Source organism: Rhinopithecus bieti, unplaced genomic scaffold, assembly GCF_001698545.2.
Source record: "Rhinopithecus bieti isolate Rb0 unplaced genomic scaffold, ASM169854v2 scaffold_5260, whole genome shotgun sequence".
NCBI lineage: Eukaryota > Metazoa > Chordata > Mammalia > Primates > Cercopithecidae > Rhinopithecus > Rhinopithecus bieti.
Genome location: NW_016805896.1, coordinates 7,662,031 through 7,679,397, shown reverse-complemented (window position 1 = coordinate 7,679,397; position 17,367 = coordinate 7,662,031). Strand labels below are relative to the sequence as shown.

The following is a 17,367-nucleotide window of genomic DNA, read 5'->3' as shown; positions in this document are numbered from 1 at the left end:
AAGTGGAGTTGGGGGAAAGGAGGTATAAGGAACAAGTCTCAATACAAAGTCTCAAAACATAACAACCATAGAGAATTGGAATTAAAACCAAAGAAAAGAAGGCATCAATCAAAAATAATGAACTGTACCACAGATAATCTGTGGTTATTTCTATTTATTTCTCTATCTAAGATTTTATAAAGCAAGTGGTCAGACCATTACTTTCAATTCTGAAACTCCGTTCTTGAACTTAAGTAGGCCCAGAATTCAAAACTGGACCATTCTGGGATCTATGTTCTAAGCAGCTGAACCATTTCACACCATGCAAATTGGTTTCCCTATTTTTTGAAAATGGGAAGACTGCACTTTTCATTGTATCTCACTGGTTAATTGCTTCTTCAGAATTACCAGAAGTTTTCTGAGACAAATTTATCATGAACATGATGGAACCTAAAAAGGTCTTAGATTGAACATGGTTGCTAATACATTATGAAATTTTGGCACTTCTTTCCTTGAAATCTCTTTGTCCTGAGCACTCACTGCTACTATTCTGGTTTTGATTCTCATAACTCTGTAATGGTATTACTGCTTCATATTTTAAGCCTGTTTCCATCTCTGCCCTTCCATTATCACGCATTCACCTTAAAATACAACCTAAAACAAACCCATCTCACTCAGAAACCTAAGTGTTCCATAAACACTCATAGAATAAATTAATAAATAAACATATAATAGCTCTTTAATCTCTAACCACCAAGCCCAGACTCCTCTGCCTAGGCTTTTGTTTAAGTCCCTCCATGATCTGGCTCCACTTAGGTTATGCAAACATTTCCTCACCATCTGTGCAACCAATACTCACTCTTTCCACTTTGCCTTTGCTCATGCCCTTTTCTCAGTCTGTGCAAAAATACAGACCCTTTAAATGACATTCTGAGTTCTGTGCACGGCCGTCTTCCTCTCTCATTCCGCTTCTTTTCTCACTCTCTTAGCTCTCCTGGGGGAATTCCTCTATCATCCTGGCTCCAAGGACCACCTAATATAAGTTGACAATACGTCAACCTTTCTCTCTAGCAGGATCTCTCCTAAATTCCACATCAGCCTATCCAATACCTGGTGTACTTCTCCAATGGCTCTCCCACAAAAATTTCAAAATCAACATATGCAAAACTGAAATCATCTTTTTACTTCCTCAATCAAGCAACCACACAAGTCAGAAAGGATGGTCATCCTTGACATTTTCTTTTCCCTAATCTCTCACATTCAATTACTGTCAACTTCAGCTCTATTCTTTTTCTTACATCGATCAATTCCTTTCTGTCTCCACTGCTACCACATATTCCCAACCACAGCAACTCTCACTTTGGCCAGTTTTCCTAGTTGATTATCTTGCCTCTAGATTTCCACCCCAGGAAACCATTCTTACACCATTGCTTAAAATTCAAATCTAACCATATTTCAATTTAGGATAATCTGCACAGGATTTATGTAAAATGGGACTATTGGTCATGATGTGGGTAGGCTATAGGGGAACCACAGTGATAACCTGGGGATAGTATCAGAGAAGATGTTACCACCACTGGCCTCAAGAGACAAGAGAGGGACTAGTTATGGAAACAAAGAGTTGTATAAATATCCTGGCTTTGAGAAAAGGAGAGGCAGCTGGCTCTCGTGATTTTCTTAAGGGAGGAAGCCAACAGAGAAAAAAGACCTTGACTTCACTCTGTTCCTGCCCACCTCTGGCTGAGCCTATTTAGTCACTGGCTGAAACTAAAAGGCACGACAGTCTGCTGATTTAACCGTACAGGTTAGCCTCTGGGGTGGAGCAGGCTAGAGGTGGTAGACAGTAGATTTGCGGGAGGGGTGGCACATAGGAGATGTGTATACAGGCCCTCCAAGATCTGGCTCTCACTTTCCTTTCATCATGCTAAAACCCATCTAGATCCATCCACAGTGAACTAAACCAAAGGCACTATCTGGAATACCTTTCCTCTATTCCCAGATTTCACCAATCTATTTATTTTCCAAAATCAATTCACTTATTACCTAAACTACAAAGATTCAGTTATATACCTGAAAGAATCTTATATTTTAAATGATTTCATTATCTACAGATTTTTATCAGAGCATGATAGTATTTTATTGTCCTTATTTGTTTTCTTGTCTTTGTAAACTAACCAGTAAACTTTGTAAAGCAAGCAGATGTGTCAACCACTTTTTTATTCCCAGTACTCAATACTGGGCAAGACACACAGAAGGTGCCTAATAAATGATGGCTGAATGAAGGAATTTAAGAGCCAGCTCAAGTCCAAAATAATCTATGAAGTGTTCCTTGACAACTTCAGCTCAAATGATTTTCATGTATGTTGATTACCAGAGTTTATTTACCAATTCTCTACTTATTTTACTTCCTTTTGTGCTGTTTTCTTAATTAGACCATGGTGCCCTAACAGCTAGAATCATGTCTTCTGCTTCTCTGATAGATGAGTTTGAGTCCAAACTAGAAACTGAACAAATGCTTTCTTTGAAGAGTAGGTGTTTAGAGCAGGAGAAATATATATTTTCGGGAGTCCCGAACTCAAATACTTATGAGACCACAGAGTCTTGTAAATTGGTAAAATTGATAAACATAGAAATGATGACCTCATAGCTCCAGCACCTGCTGGTTCCCAGAGGCAGGAAATTTTTATGTAAATGTGTTTACCTTTTAATGGTTTTTAATAGATGGCTCAAATAAAAAATGTCACCCAGCCCCAAAACTGCTCTGCATTTCTTAGAGAGTCGGGCACAGGTGTGGATTGAGCAAGAGCTTATAACATCACTGATCTAGCTGATGCTATTGTATTTGTGAATGGATTAAGGTTGGTCAAGAAATGTGTGGGAAGTCTAGGGTCTAGGAACTCTTCATTCTACCTTCATTTGAAACCATGGTCCTGAAGTGGAAGGCTACTCTTTACAGCTTTTAGCATAAGCATCATGAGAAAGTTCATTTAAGATGTATACTATTGGCTGGGCACAGTGACTCACACCTGTAATCCCAGCACTTTGGGAGGCTGAGGTGGGCAGATCACTTGAGGACAGGAGTTCGAGACCAGACTGGCCAACGTGGTGTGCTTGGCCAACTTAGCCAAGTGTAGTGGTGCGCACCTGTAATCCCAGATACTTGGGAGGCTGAGGCAGTAGAATCCCTTGAGCCCGAGAGGCAGAGGTTGCAGTGGGCTGAAATTGTGTCACTGCACTCCAGCCTGGGCGACAGAGTAAGACCCTGTCTCAAATAAATAAATAAATAAATAATCAATCAATCAATCAATCAATCAAGGTTCTAATATGTAAAAAGCAATTTTATTTGAGGAAGAACCTTTTGGAGAAATATAAAATGATCCATTTTTAAATCTACATAAAAAATTAAGAGCAGCAAAATTACACTTTAATTTTACTTGTAGAATTTTAAGTTATTTAGTATGAAAAGGGAAGGGGAAAACAAAGGTGACTAGAAAATATAAAGGGAAGAGAAAAATGGGGAGAGAGGGAGAAAGGGAAATAGATACAAAAAGAAAACGAGACATAGAAATCGACCTATGAAAACGACAGTTACACAAATAAACATGATTTCAACCCAGACAAAGGAAAGGAAGACCACGCCAACACAGATGGACAAAAGATGGACATATGCAGCAGAGGCAGACCTTAAAGCTACGCTACCATTGTACAACTACAGGCAAAATGAAGGCAAGCTGCGTAGAATCAAAGCTGAGGTGTCTAGGAATTTTCAATACTATGGTGCTTATGCTTCTCTTCTATGCCTTATGGAAGTATTTAGAAAGGAAAAAGAAAGCCAAACTGCGTACAGAGTGTGAGGAGGGTGAGGAAAACACTCAAGGATTTTAACATTCCACCATTATTTCTCAATTGAAACATGACCCTGTTCTTGGCTTCTTATTTGCTCCCTTTTCCACAGCCTAACAGTAAACTCCCACACACCAGTGGGACCACAGAGGAGAGACTATAATGCAAGCAGCTGCTTGAGCTGTGGTTTTCATTAGGAAAAAAGTTCCTTGATTATGAGAGATTTAGTTTTTAACCTCTGTGCCAAAACTGAAGTGATTAAAACTCCATGTACAGAAACACGAATGGTTTCTTAAAAGTGGAGTATAGAGCACACACACTATTATCAAAACAGGATAGGAGGACAGTCCAAATTCTAATATCCACGCCGGCCTGTGCATTGACTTGGATATGGGAAAGTCAGCAAAGACACAAAGTAAAATAAAAACATACTCTATAGGTCCTGCACTGCATTTCTGTAAAGGTTAGAGACACATTTTCACCAAAAATTTAAGCTACAAACAGCAAGGCAATCAAGCCATGAAAAGACGTGGGGGAAACTTACATGCCTATTACTAAGCGAAAGATGCCAATCTGAAAAAAATTATACCATATATGACATTTCTGGAAAAGGCAAAACTATGGAAACAGTAAAATGATCAGTGGTTACCAAGGGTTAGGGAGGAGGAATGGATGAATAGGTGGAACACAGAAGTTTGTTTTTTTCCGAGTCTTGCTGTGTAGCCCAGGCTGGAGTGCAGTGGCGCGATTTCGGCTCACTGCAACCTCCACCTCCTGAGTCCCAGTTCAAGCAATTCTCCTGCCTCAGCCTCTGGAGTAGCTGGGATTACAGGCATATGCCACCATGCCCAGCTAATTTTTGTATTTTTAGTATAGACGGGGTTTCACCATATTGGCCAGGTTGGTCTTGAACTCCTGACCTTGTGATCCACCTGCCTCGGCCTCCCAAGGTGCTGGGATTACAGGTGTGGCACAGAGGTTCTTTTAGGGCAGTGAAAATATTCTGTATGTTACCTTAATGGTAGATGCATGTCATGATAAGTTTCTCCAAACTCACAGAATGTATAACAGCAAGAGTGAGCCCTAATGTAAACTGTGGACTTTGGGTGATTATGACATGTCAATGCAGGTTCACCGATTGTCACAAATATACCACTCCGGTGTAGGATGTTAATGGTGGAGGCTCTGCGTGTGTGGGGGCAAGGAGTACACGGGAAATCTCCTTACTTTCCTCTTAATTTTCCTGTGAACCTAAAACTGCTCTAAAAAATTAAGCTTTTAAAAAATAGAAAAAAGGAAGGCAACTCCTTAAAGTCTTCCATTTGATTCAAGACTCAGGTAGGACAGCCTCAGTCAGGCATGTTTTGTTCTCATGGCTCAGCACAGGAATGTTAATTTTGGATTCAACATATACTCACTGATGATCATTTTGCCACCACGTCTTTACACAGCAGGTAGTGTATTAACTTCCAGAGTTCGAATCCTGGCTTTCCCTCCTATCATGCAGCTTTGGTTGCATCATAACCTTCTACACCTCCATTTGCTTTCCAGTTCTATAATACAGGACAATAATACCAACACTGGACTTAGGAGGATGACTAACATATATGAAGGGCTTAACACAGTAAGTGGCACATGATAAGGACTCAATGAGCATGTATGTCAGAGAGAAGTCTAAGTTTGGGATGAAGATACACTTGTCATGAATGAAAAGGAATGTAATCACGCTATTATTCTGATTTACTTACTGAATAGGAGAAACTTATTAGCTCCTTCTTACGGTAACCCTGGAAAAACTCCTCCAGAATATGAGACATCAAAAAGTATTCTAAATTTGACATAGATAAAAAGATGGCACAATCCGTAGTTTGGTAGATACGAAGAAGAGAGGAAAGAGCAATGCAGAAGGTATTCAGGGTGGCTCACTGCCACCGGGTTGGAGACTCTGGTTATGGGAAAGATAGAGACTCGGAAGTAACAAGCGTGTTATTTTCCAGGACAAGCTACCTACTAAACTCTGCTCAATCCAAGAGCAAATGCAATTAAAATGGCTCATGCTTAAAATATAATTCTTGTAATAAATTTGTGACCATAATGACAGTGGCATAGAGTCCTATGCTTGTTAGGAATCAGTCAAAACTGCAGTAAAAACGGAAAGGCTAGTAAAATGCAAAGACCCCACATTGTAGAGAGCCCCTCACTCTTGCTAAGTCTTTTCTTTTAATTAAAAAATGGAGAAGAGAAGCAAAAAGCCATGTTGCTGCTCCGCTGACCTGCAGCTCCATTTTTGCTAAAGTGCTTAATGAATGAGTATGCTTTCAAACAGTCAATACATACCTTTGTCCTACTCCCAAACCAGCAAATGGTTTTTCCCTTCCACCCCCTCACAAGAGACCGACACTCTCTTCTTTTGTTTTCTTTAGTCTTTGCTGACAAAATGCCCGCTCTTGCTCCTGTCTCCCAATACTTCATTTTCATCCAAATGCCTCTGCTTTTATTCAGTACAGATCCAGCTTAGTGAGCATTCTCTAGTGCCTTTCAGGTTTTGACCCTCTTCCATGTTAAACAGGCTGCGGTGCAAGGGTAGGATGGTTGCTCAGTAAAATATTCCATCCAACAGGGGCAGTTATGTCAACAGGGCTGCTTTCTGGCAGGAATGTCTGATGGGATAAACAAGGCTGGAAAGAAAAAGTACTTTTAGAGAGGAGTGACTTTGTCAGGGAACAGTGATACCTTCCAAATTAAAAAACACTCTTGTTTCTAATGTAAGACCAGGCTTTTAAAAGACAGAAATCACTGGGAGAAATGTAAAAAGAACTGTAATAACTGAGTCAGCAATTATGATTTCTGATATTGTACAAAGGGGATCAACTTTTCCATTTTGTGGTTGTAAATTTTTATTTCTTGAAAAGAAAACCAAAACATCTTAAGTGCCAGAGATACTAGAAGGCTACTTTCAGAATTTATTAATATTTAAGAACCTATACAGATGCTGAATGGGAATTACGGCTAATGTAACAAATAAGAAACATAATAATCAGACAATGAGTAGATGGATTCACTAATGTACTCATGTTAATGTTTACTGCTGAGATACAGCATCATCTTCATTAATATCTAGTACATGGGACAAGTGATGAAGTATTTAGCCTTGCAAACAAAAGATTATACACAGAAAATTCATTATGTTAAAGTGATAATAGCTCATGACGAAGAAAGTGGGTAAGATGAAAGCAAATAGAGATTGTGATACCCAAAACTGGACACTAGCAAATATGCATGACAAGAAAAGAATGACTAGAAAGTGAAGGAGTAAGATTATGTTTACAATTTTATTGTAAAACCTATAGTGTGACTGGATATTAAATGTCTGAGGTTGGGTTCTTGGTATGAAATGCACAATGTGGTATTCAAATATTTTAAAAAACAACCTCATTTAGTCAGACATCACTTAGTGAGACTAATATGAGGCAATGTGAGTAGTGAACAAGAGCCCAGCTTTGGAGTGGACAGACAAGTTTGAATCTCAGCCTTGGCCTTAGCAGATATGTGACCTTGGGAGGAGGACATTTTGGGGCTTCAGTTTCCTCACATATAAAATGAGGATGTTGATACATCCTTGTGGGACTGTTACAGGGATTAAATGAGGCCATATATGTACAATGCTCAACAAAGGGCAAGACGTCCCTGACTCATAGTAATATGATTAATAATATGAATATTATTTATTATCAAGATTCCATAAGAGAATTAAATATAAAGGCCAAGTTAATTTTTCCTCCCCATTTAAACTGTTAGTCAAAATATTAAATTTCAAAGGTATGTATCAATGTATTACTCGTTCAAAGCAGTATATGAAGTGCTAAGGATATTTCACAGCACTCAGAAATATACTTTTAAATCTCTGTGTGTCTTGTCTTTCATTTACATATGGATTTGAGTTTTTTCCAATGCCCATTCAATTTTTAAGACGAGTGATTTAGGATGGCATATTTATTTTGAATATCCCATAAATAATTATTACATACAAAATGATTAGAGAGTTGATAAACTCAATTACTACAGGAGATAGTGGGATAGGACCTAAATTTATGCTGACTGGTATGGTTGATAATCTGTAGGTAGAACAGAGTAAACAAGTAATAGCTTCTTTTAGCAGTTACACTGTATTTCTACCTAGTCTAGCTGAAACTTTCCAAGGCCAGGATAAGAGCATTTTGACATTATTTTCATGACTGTTATTCCTGCTAGTCATCAGGAGGCAGCTTCTTCCTCTAGCCTTCTGAGTCATTTTAACCTAAGCAATTTGTGGAATAAATGACGTTAGAGAGGGTTAGGTAAATGCAAAACATTTTTACATAATATGATAAAGATATCACCACAATCCAAATAGAAAAGATCACTTAGTCTCTGGTGCTGGTAAAACTGGCTCCCTACATGGAGAAAAACGAAAATGAATTCCTACCTGATACCAGCAAAATCCTGAAAATCAAGAAAGACACCACCAATACAATGATGGGCAAAGAACACGAAGAACAGGCAATTTACTAAGGAGGTATCCCTAAAGACTAGCAAGCATGTGAAAAGAAGCTCAACCAGCCAAATAAATGCAAATTAAAAGCTATTACTTCTGCCTGGCATTGTGGCTCACATCTGTAATCCCAACACTTTGGGAGGCCTAGGTGGGAGGACCACTTGAGGCCAGGAATGCTAGACCAGTTTGGGCAACACAGGGAGACCCCACCTCAACAATAACAATATCAACCAAATTAGTCAAGCATGGTGGCAAGTATCTATAGTCCTACCTACTCAGGAGGCTAAAGTAGGAAGGTCAGTTGAGCCCAGGAGTTTGAGGCTGCAGTGAGCTATGACTGTGCCACTGCACTCTAGCCTGGGCAACAGAGCAAGAACCTGTCTTGGCGGGCGGAAAAAAAGGTATTGCTTCACATCTATTAAGACTGAAAAACCGGCTGGGTACGGTGGCTCACGCCTGTAATCCCAGCACTTGGGGAGGCCGAGGCTGGTGCATCACGAGGTCAGGAGTTTGAGACCAGCCTGGCCAATATGGTGACACCCTGTCTTTACTAAAAATACAAAAATTAGCCAGGCGTGGTGGCACATGCCTGTAGTCCCAGCTACTCGGGAGGCTGAGGCAGAAGAATCACTTCAACCCAGGAGGCGGAGGTTGCAGTGAGCTGAGATTGCACCACTGCACTCCAGCCTGGGTGACAGAGCAAGACTCCACTACAAAAAAAGGAAAGATTGAAAAGCTTAAAAAAATAAATTCCTGATGTGGGTAAGGAATTTTATTGGGCTATGGTGGGAATGGGGCTGGGGCAGTCATTGTGGAGAGTGATCTGGCACCATTTAGTCAAATTAACTCTTTATATTACTAACACCCGGCAATTCTACCCCTGTGTGTAAGTTCCAAAGAAACTTCACACAAGAGTGTAAGGGGAATGCATGAGGACATTTGTGGCAGCATCATTTTTGCTGCTCACCCTTTGGAGATCATACACACACAGCAACAAAAATGGATTTTGACAAACAGAAAATAAATCGTTCTACCAAAAAGATGCCTGCACTCATATGTTCATCAAGCACTACCACAATAGCAAAGATGAGGAATCAACATAAGTGCCCATCAATAATGGACTGTATAAAGAAAATGTGGTACATATGTACCATGGAATACTACACAGCTATAAAAAAGAACAAATCATGTCCTTTGCAGCAACAAAGATGCAAGTAGAGGCTATTATCCTAAGTGAATTAAGGCAGGCACAGAAAACCAAATGCTGTACGTTCTCACAAGTGGGAGCTAAACATTGGATACTCATGGACATCTAGATGGCAACAACATACACAGGGGACTACTAGTTGTGGGGGGAGGGAAGGAGACAAGGCTTGAAAAACTAACTATTGGGTACTTCGCTCAACTACATGGGTAATGGGATCATTTGTATCACAAACCTCAGCATCACGCAATGTACTCATGTAACAAACCTGAACATGTACCCCCTGAATCTAAAACAAAAGTTGAAATGATTTAAAAAAAGAATAGATTTGGAAACAAGAGTGGATCTTTAAATAATGCTAAATGAAAAACATGAGACTTAAAACACAATTTATGTAAATTTAAAGTATTTGTATACAAACCACTGCACTTTTAGAAAACAGAGCCAAAGAAAAAAGGCACAAGAAATAAATTTAAAAGGGAGGGTGGGAGGGGAATGTACTATCAGGATGAAATGGGATAAAACAAAATATTCCCCACACTTTTATTTCTGGGGAGAAAAGTTAAGACTACTATTTTAAACATTTATTTAACATATCAGGAAGGAAACAGAGAAGGCGGGAAAAGGGAAGGAGGAAAGAAGGGAACATTCTGAGAGTCTTACAGCCAAGCACTGCATTTGATCAAAAAATTAAAACATTCTTTCTTGAAATGACTGCCTTTCCAGCACTCTTCACAGTTCAGTATAGGCTCCTACAGAGACATGCTCTGACATAAATACATACTAACCTCAAAACCAAACCAAGCGCTGTAGTTCACAAGAAGTCTGTTCCTCCTTTTCTCTGATCATTTCTAGAAAACTGACATCATAGATAACTCTAGGTTTTTTCCCCTCTTTAATTCTATTATTATTCCTTTGATGGGTAGCAATAATTTAAAATTTCAAGAACATTTCTCCCTCATACTTAAAAACCCTACAAAGAATGGGTTTGGAGTTATACCCTTCACAACCCTATGTCAGAGGTTGTGAAGACTTTAACATTTCTCTACACACACTATGAATTCCTAAGCAGATCAAGATGAAATTATTAGCCATATGGAAGGAGGTAAAAATTGACTGAATTAGTTTTCCGCGATTTAGCCAAATGTATATTAAATTGGTAAATGTTAACACTACGTAAAAACACATGTGGGTGAAATAGTGGACTTATTATCTCAGTGTGGAAGCAAAATATTAATCCTGTATATGAAATAAGAAAATAAGGCAACACACAGTACAGTTTGATAGCAGTCACATAAACTAGTGGTTTTCAAGCACTAGTGAGCCTCAAAATCACCTGGAAGGCCATGAAAACAGATTGCTGGGCCTCACTGTGTCTGATTTAGAAGGTGTCGGGTGGGGATCAAGCTGCATCTCTAACAAGTTCCCAGGTGACAAGGTTCCCCTTTGAGAACTCCTGGCCTAAATAATAAAAGGAGGGACAGGTCACAATTGTATTGTTAGGACAGAGAAGAAACTGGGATATGAGAGAGGTCTGGGGGTGAGTTGGGTTTTGGGTCATTAAAAGAAGGCGAAGGTGGAAGAGTGAAGAGAGAAACATTGTGAGTGGTGAGAACACCTGGGCACAGGCAGAGCCATGGGTGGCAAGGACACATGGCAGGGACAGTCTAACAGGGTTGGTGACCCAGGGGACGGGAACAGACATCGGTCTTTCCTTCCTCCCTTCTAGACACCACAGAACTGACTGTGTCCTTTCGCACGGGAAGGGTGAAGAGAGTATCATCTAGGTTGCTTGACGGAGGCAACTCAGTTGGGGAATTTCTGGTTGGTGACTTGCATCCTCTTCCTCTTTTATCCTCCCTTTTGGGAGTGCTAAGACTTTCTCGTGTGCTTTCCTTTGGGGTACATTTTTGGCTCTGCTCAGAGGAGTGAGAAATACATGGCTTAGTGTAGTCTTTGCCTAACAGGTTTTGAGAGAGCAATGGAGGGGCCGAGAAGAGGGCATTGTGCTCTGAGTAGCTTGGGTCTGAGGTCCTGAATGCTGGTGTTCATTCGCTCAGTGGATGCGGTGTTTACTGCACAGAGGCACGCCATGTAACACACCAGAGACGCAGCCCAGCCCCCATGCTCACATGTGGGGGTTGGAGAAATACACTTTCTACAACCAGTTTTGCAGCTAAGATTTAATTGACACTGCAGTAAGTGCTACAGAAAGGTGGCATGCAGAAGCTGTAATTGGTAGGGCATTTGGCACTGGTGTGGCTTTCCTTCTACCTGAGGAACTGTAAGTGCAGCGTCGTGGCTGGACAAGGAGGGCCGTGGAGGCAGCAGTTCAATCCTATCAGTCCTCTGCTCTCAGCACTTCAGTAGCTGAGTCCCACTCTCCTTCAGCCTCCCCACCTGTCACCAAGCCCACCATGCTGTCCCTGCTGTGTCTCTTACCCTACCATCTGACGGGACACTGTTGGAACTAAGTGGAGTAAGCCTAGAGGAGAGTTCAGTGCAGTGCTTGGCACTTGATGCTTCAGAGATGGAACCTGTTGTTCCTAAGCTCTTAATGCTGGTCCCTCCTATCTGTGCCCTAGACGCCTGTGTAGACTCTTTCCTGAAAACGATGGCATGACAGAGAGAGAGTATCAGTGGCCAATATAGTGGCCTAGGACGTGGATTGAAATGACAATGACAAAAATAGACATAGGAGAGGAGAGGAAGGTGCTGTTAGGGGAGAATTTTTTTTTTCTTTAGAGAAGCTGAGGCTGAGATGATAATAAAATAAAAAAGTGGAAATGTATTCAGTAGGCTGCTGAACTTTGGAATGGGAGTTGATTAAAGAGTGAGACCTACAGGAGGTGGCAGGGAAGCTAGGAGGGTTAGGTTTTCTGTGGAGATGATGAGAGGGAAAAGAAAGAGACATCAAGAGGAGGGAAGAAGAGGGATAGAGGAGGAGGAGGAGGAGGAAGAGAGACAAGGAAGGGGAGTGGGGGGCAGGGAATAGGCACTGAATCTTCAGGTCAACATAGTGGATGGACCAAAAAAGAGAAAATGAACAGCAGACCGAAAGCTGGGAGAATGCGATGTTAGGGAGAGTGGGAAGAGGAGTCCCCAGGAGAGTTCTCACTAGTGTCCAGTGCTACTGAGGGCCAAGGAGCAGACAAGGAAAGACCCTGGGTCTGATGGTGAGAAGCTGTTATGTCAGAAGCCAAGTTTCAAGGGCAAGGGCCAAAAGAGAAGATTGAGGCCCCCTGCAGGCATTGCTGCAATCCAGTATTCCAAGTCAGAACTACCGGAGTGCTTGAGTAGTTTGTATCCCTTCCTGAGCCAATATATAAACTCCAGTAAAGTAGAAACCTCACCTACTCTTTTTAATTCAAAGGAGCCTCCAATACTGCAAGCCTGTGTGATTTCCTGTGAAGAGGTGGCTCCATGGCAATAGATCTCATCTTCTACATCATTAGCTGCTCCGAATGCTCTTCCTGGGCTGACAATGACGCTCAACCTGATTGCATTTGGTATTTTTTTCCTCCTCAGTTTTGGAAATGATCTCTAGGTGCTTATCATTGGTGTCAACAATGGGGGCAGGAGCAGCTGTGACCAGCATGGAGTCAGGACTCAAGTCGGTACACAGGCTGTTGTGCAGTCTGCAGAGTGAAGAGAGAAGTCTATTTGTTCCACCTAAACAGGAAAGCCACAACCACACAGGCCAGCCCCTAGATGGCTCTGGAGGATGATTCAGGGCACGAGCTGTCAGGGATGCTGAGGACCATATTGTGCACAGAGCAATTCGGAACATTGTGAAATTGCAGTCGGAAAGAAGCAGGTGTCCTGAGAGAAAGAGCAAAAACCCACACAAAGTGTAACCCAGCCAGATACTTCAATTCCCAATCTAACTTAGCCACTTTCCCATCAGAAAAATCTATAAGAGAAGACAGAGCTTTATAGAAGACTTAGTCAGTCACACCCTGAGGCGGGCACATTTTCCAGGCAGTTCGGATGAGCGACGAGAAAGCCCAGAGGTATACTCAGACTCTACCGGCAACGGCTTTAAAACACACGACACCCTGAGATGTCAAGATCGTTATTTTTGTGGAAATAAAATCTGCTGCCAAGTTTTATTTACCAAAATGTCTCACCTTACAGGAAAATAGAAAAGTGCAAATACTCTTAAACAGTCACAGGGAGTGGCGGGAGGATGAAAAGCAAAAGCCAGGAGGGTCTTAATATTTTTCTAGCCCAAGGAACAGATGCAGAGGGAGGCTCCGGCTTTATGCAGCAAAACATATTTCCCCAGAGTGGGGTTCCACGTGGAAGGGGAGGAACAGTTGATAGTAAAAGATGGTGTAGTTTTGAGGGGCACAGGCAGCCCTGACACGGCACAACCTATTCCCTGTGATTTTGCTGGTTTTAAAGGTTTCTTATCACTGTTAACTTTGACAAAAATTAAGGATATCCTAATTTTGTCTACCTCTCTCGAGCTAAACACAGAAATACAACCTCTGATAGATCACTTCTCTGCCCTTACCCAGTGAAAATCCCGTGATTCCATTTCCCTCCTCTTGGTAGAAGTGGGAAACAGGGTTGGGTAGGAGATACGTAGGCACCCTCAGGAGAGTTGACAAAAATATCTAGACACCTCCGCCAGAAGGAGGTGGCTGATACTACCCTCTCTTTGCTGGCGAATGCCCACTCAGACTGGGAGCTTTGAGGACCGCTCTTTCCGCCCACTCCTTCCTTCCTCCTCAAATATAGCCACCTCCCCCCACTGCCAATTTTCAAATCGGCACAATGATTAATGACCCAGGCAAGAACTTAATTTCCTGTCCAGTAGTCCAAGGCTGATTTCCAATAAAAGAACTCACTCAAGACAACGATTTCCTCTCTCCAGCCTCTAATCTTTTATTCAATTGTGGGCATTCTTCTCTCTCAGTGTGAAAGCTGAATCAATTTTTGAACTTCTATTTGGCGAATATTCCAAAGAATCACAAATGCTAATGCTGGAACAGACCTTAAAGGCAATGTAATTCAACCTCCTCTTTTCTTGCAGTTCAAATAGGCCTTAAGTTGGAGGCTTTGACTCACACGGTTCTGTGTGCGCATGGTCACTGCAAGTGAGGAGGGAATTACTCTCATTAAAGGACACAGCCTGCGCCCTTACTGGTCTCATTATGGAGTTACCTTTAATGAAACGTCCATTTTGAACTGGGAACTAATCACCATGGGAGAATATTTCTGCAATTATGGGCTCCAGCAAAACACAAACAAAACAGGTGTCAGTGAAACCCTTAGGATAGAGCAATGCAATTACTATGTTCAATTACCCCAGGACTCCTTCAATACCCACTTGCAGATTTAACGAGCTGTCCTGATTTGAACTACATGTATCCATCTCTTGTATTTATTTCTCAGAAATGCTGGATAGATAACTCCACTGCTTTCTGTGAAATTAATTCTGAAAAGCACAGGTTTCTAAACAAGATGCTAATGACTGCATAATATAATACCTTCTTTAGATGCATGATTTCCTGTAGACAATTCTAGTTACAATTCAGGAAATGCTTTCTGGGTTGATGCTTAAATGATCTGAAGTTCACAAGTGAGGGTATGCAAATGGCAAGCAATGGGTTGGGCTGATGGTGGGCTGGGGAAGAGCAGAGTGACCACAGCAGCAACGGAGTGCACTGTAAGCAGCGAACGCTGACACCACCAGCAAGAGTAACGGGTGTGAGGTTCAAAGATGCCAGTTTGTGTCCAGCTCTACTTACTATTAGCTGTGTGCCCTTCCCCAAGTAATGCATTCTTTTTTGAGGATCAATTTCATTATCTGTAAACAAACTACAATTAAGTCCTGCAGGGATGTTATAAAAATCACACAGTAACTATGAAAGCAGCAATCACAGTGCCCAGCAAATACTGGTGCTCTATAAGTACTTGTCAAATTTAAGCATCTTAATTCCCTCATGCTATACTTTCTTTCTGATTGAAACATCTCAATTGTCATAAAAATGTAAATACAGGGATGTATACAATTAATTGAAGTCTGCATATAGTGAGGCTGGGCACCAACAAAAGTTAAATCTACATCAGTTCTGACCTATTTACTCACCACTCAAACACTCTGATGGATGAAGAGTTAAATATAGATCATAAATAGCCATAGAACTTAACAGTATTAACCTGAAATGAAGTGCAGCTTGAATCAGAAAAAACATGGGCCTTAGACCAGATGGGTTCCACTTACCAGCCCTTCGGTAAAACTAAAACTACGTGAAAAATTACAACTACCTTGAAACTTACCTTCCTGACTTCACAGGTTGTTACGAGGATTAAATAATATTAGTGGCTGTCTGTAAAACAGCACAATTCCTGGCTCAAAGTTAGTGACAGAAAATGGTGACTGCTAAAAATATGCAGTCTAGGGCTCCTTAAGTAAATACCATTCCTCTGTTTTTGCTTATTTTATAACAGTAATGACATCAGCTTTTCTACCAACTGCAGATTTGCTGTGAAAACCCAGTGAGAGTCTCTAGGGAGATATTCAAAGCCATAAAGAATTAGACATGAGCACCTGTATATTCAAGGCACAAATACATTGGGAAATCAATTCCTGGAAAATATGTTTACTTTTTAATGGCCTGCCTATGGCTCCAGAAAGGTTGAAAAGGTGCCAGAATTGGGACTAACAGAGCCATATGCAATTTCCTTGTGAAAGACCAATTGGAGCTTTGGCCACACACTTAAATGTCATCCTGGCAAAACAAAGCAGATGAAACTATCTGATGAACCCAGGACAATTCTTTGAAAAGTTCCAATATGTATGTAAGTGGGGTGAGTGAATACACATTTTGGGACACTACGATTTAGTGTCTGGCCCACAAGCTTGAAACTGGTAACGTGGTAATTCTGTGTGCTATTACCCGGCTTATCCACTTAAAAGTGAGACTGCTGCCTGAGGCTTATGGCTTCCCATCTGCATTAGTCACAGGAAAGCAGGACAAGTTCTGCTGCCATGACCTTGGAGACCTAAATGATCTTAGGTAGAACGCAGAATATTCAAAACTAAGATCTTTACCACATTTGATATGACAATGAGTAAGGGATATGAACTTTCCCAGTGGCCAAGAGCTAAGGAGCCAGAAGGTGTTTCCAATGGCTATAGGACATCTCAGTAGGACCTTGTTTTCTACTCAAAACTCAATTTGTGCTCCAAGCTCTTCCAGCCTAAAATTAGTGGGTGGTTTTCTCAATCATCGCCCAGAGAACTCAGCCAGTCTGCCACTCATAACTTGGACAGCATTTCTACCTTAGCCGGCTCTCTCGGAGACAGTATTTTGAACTTCCTTGGTTGAATGCAAAACACATTCGCTAACTAACCAAACAAACTGGAAGGAGGCATACCACAAGACCCAAACCCGGCAGACTCGATGACTGCGAAAACACCCTCTCAAAGGCTACGGGGCGGCAGGGAGGTGACCTGAGTGAGTGAGGGAGGTGGTTTCTTCAGAGTTTCAATACTTACTCATCCACAAATACAAAAAACGCAGACTTAGGAAGGAATGGACTGCAAACTTAAATTCCTCTAATTTCCAAGTAGCTTGAAATACCTGCAGCCCCAGAGGGATCAAGCTAGGTATACAATCTGGTCACTTTATTTTTAGTTCTCCTACCGTGAATATCAGGTAGGAGTTCTGTAAATATTCATTCCCATAGTCTGTCTCTGTTTTTCTCTCTCTCCCTTCCTTCTCTTTTAGAAATAAGGTGTTTGGGGGAAGGCAGGGAGGGAGAGGAAGGGCTCAATTTACAGGGAGAAGAC

At 41.3% G+C, this 17,367-nt stretch overlaps 1 protein-coding gene across 5 annotated transcripts in view; it reads right to left on the bottom strand.

The window, feature by feature from the left end:
- Positions 1-17,367, bottom strand: part of GAREM1 (GRB2 associated regulator of MAPK1 subtype 1) — a 204,256-nt gene that overhangs the window by 58,878 nt on the left and 128,011 nt on the right. The window contains exon 1 of one of the 5 annotated variants that reach the window (XM_017874081.1): positions 4,837-4,872. The exons of the other annotated variants lie outside the window; for them this stretch is intronic. The gene's annotated coding sequence lies outside the window, so the exon portion shown is untranslated. Of the gene's footprint in view, positions 1-4,836; positions 4,873-17,367 lie in introns of those variants that run through there. 5 annotated transcript variants of the gene reach the window in all.